Source organism: Gossypium arboreum, chromosome 11, assembly GCF_025698485.1.
Source record: "Gossypium arboreum isolate Shixiya-1 chromosome 11, ASM2569848v2, whole genome shotgun sequence".
NCBI lineage: Eukaryota > Viridiplantae > Streptophyta > Magnoliopsida > Malvales > Malvaceae > Gossypium > Gossypium arboreum.
Window position 1 is genome coordinate 33,089,806 of NC_069080.1, and position 2,342 is coordinate 33,092,147.

General features: G+C 33.5%; 1 long non-coding RNA gene across 1 annotated transcript; it reads left to right on the plus strand.

The window, feature by feature from the left end:
• Positions 1-626: 626 nt before the first annotated feature.
• On the plus strand, positions 627-1,383 carry LOC128283796 (uncharacterized). Its single transcript, XR_008274206.1, has 2 exons — positions 627-738; positions 1,211-1,383. It is a non-coding gene; the product is annotated as an uncharacterized LOC128283796 (long non-coding RNA).
• The last annotated feature ends 959 nt before the right edge of the window (positions 1,384-2,342 follow it).

Sequence of the window (2,342 nt, forward strand, 5' to 3'; positions counted from 1 at the left end):
AATACTTTCACAACCTAAATAACTCTCATAAGACATCCTAGGTACATGCCATTACCATTACTCAACGTACTTTATCTCATTGAATTCGGGATCGGCCTGGAATGCTGATTCAACGGTCTAACCTTAACCTGTGCACGGAAACAAACTGGACGCTGAGTATGCACTCAGTGATATTTCTATAATCTGAACACTTAAACAATTATAAAACATATTAATTTATATATATTGAACTATTCAGACTCAATGAGTATTCAAACATTCACTTTCCATGTAACAGCCCGATTTTGGGCCTAGTCGGAACAGTGGTTTCGGGACCACTATTTCGAGGCCAGAGAAAATTATTTTAGTATTATTTTATGTGTTATAATATAATTTTATAAGTGCATGTAAATTTTGGTAAGTTAATTTTAGCAATTTCTAGTCTAATTTCGAAAAAGGACTAAATCGCATAAAAGGTAAAAGTTGTGTTTTAATACCTAAAGGTGTTAAATTGCCTTGTATCTTAAATTGCGGGTATTTAAAGTGAAATTAGGCCATTTAAAGTGTGATGGCTGGCCATGGGAGACAAAATTGTTGAAAAGTCAAAATTAGGTGAAATTTGGTCACCAATTTTGACTAGTTTTATTATTAACAAATCAAAAAGAAAAAGCTATCATTTTTCTCTTCTCCTTCACTGAAATATGCAGCAAAGAAAGGGCTTTGAAGCTGGAAAATTTCAGCAACATATTTCCCTTGCTTGTAAGTGATTTTAATGTCTTTGCTTGATGATTTTTACATTTTTGGAACCCCTAAAGCATGAGCTTTCATATGAAGGGTCTATTTTGCAAAATAATGAAGAGTCTAGGGTTTTGCCATGAGAGTAAATGTGTTGTTTGCTGTGTTTTTATGGAAGATTATGAGTCCTAGTTGTCTAATAAACAACTTTTGTGAAAGAAATTGCATGAAAACACCTTAAAAAGGGCTAGATTGCTAAGTTGTAAAATGAGTTGTAAATGTGTGAAATAGTTGAAATTATGAGTTGCTATAGTTATGAAAATGGTTCATCTAGACTCAAGGAGTAAAGAAATGTGATAAAAATTATTTTATGAGCCTAGGGGTAATTTGGTAATTTTGGCAAAATATAGGGGCAAAATTGTAAAAATTGCCCAAGTGTGTCAATTGACTAATTTGATCAGTACATTGTTTTAATAAGTTGAATGTGATATTTTAGATGATGAAAATCGAGATTTGGACCTAGAACGGAAAGAAATCGATTAAGGGATAATTACGTCTTTTTTTCACCTTTGTGGTATCAAGGTAAGTTCATGTGTAAATAATGTAGCATAATTGTTATATTTAAGTTATTGATGTTAAATATATGATATGCTGATTTTTATCATGAAATTTATGCTTTGTGGTTTTTTTCGAATAAAATGCAAGTTATGTGTATTATCTGTTAAATATAAAGTGCTACCGAGTATTAGTTTCGGTATTTTACGGAAGATGGCAAGGAGATGTGTTCGAGGAAAATCCCGTTTGAACCTTAGGAATAGATTATGATACAAGTGACATGTCACTAGGATGGTTGAGCATCCGAACTCGTTGAGTTGAGTCCGAGTTCACTTATAGATGCGAATGTTCGAACTCGTTGAGTTGAGTCCAAGTTCGTAAGATGTAACTAGGCATCCGAGCTCGTTGAGTTGAGTCCGAGTTCACTTATGGTTTCAAACGCCCGAGCTCGTTGAGTTGAGTCCGAGTTCACTTATGGGCGGGTTACATGGTAGCTTGGCTACATATGTGGCACTTATGTGCAAACTTTCCATGTATCCGAATTATATTCCGATGTGTTCAACGGGTAAAATTCTACTCAAATAGAGGAATACTCGAGATAAAAGGGACGTATTGGTAAATGTTGTGAAATGGATACTTTGAACAGGTATGTACTTAACCCTTGGGTTGAAAACTCGACATAACAACAATATGGTAAGATGATAAATGAAAATGTGATATGAATGTCTCGGTGATGATTATACAAACGATATTGTATTAATTTTGTGAACAATGATCATTAATGAGTAATTTAGCCTTGACAGATTTGAGTTACTGCAGTAGTGTAACTTTAAAAATACACTAAAAATACTGGAAAATGAGTTAGAGGCAGAATAAAATATGGGATTAAAGCTTAATAGTCTATTTTCACATGAAAGAAACAGGGGAAGAAAAAGAATTCCATATTGTGTGATATTTGAATTCTTGTTGTCGAAACCATCTTCAAATCGAGTTTTGGAAAATGGGAATCGATTTTAAAAAATGAAAACGGGAGTCGCCACCAATCTTTTTAGGTGTGATTGGATTACCTTTAA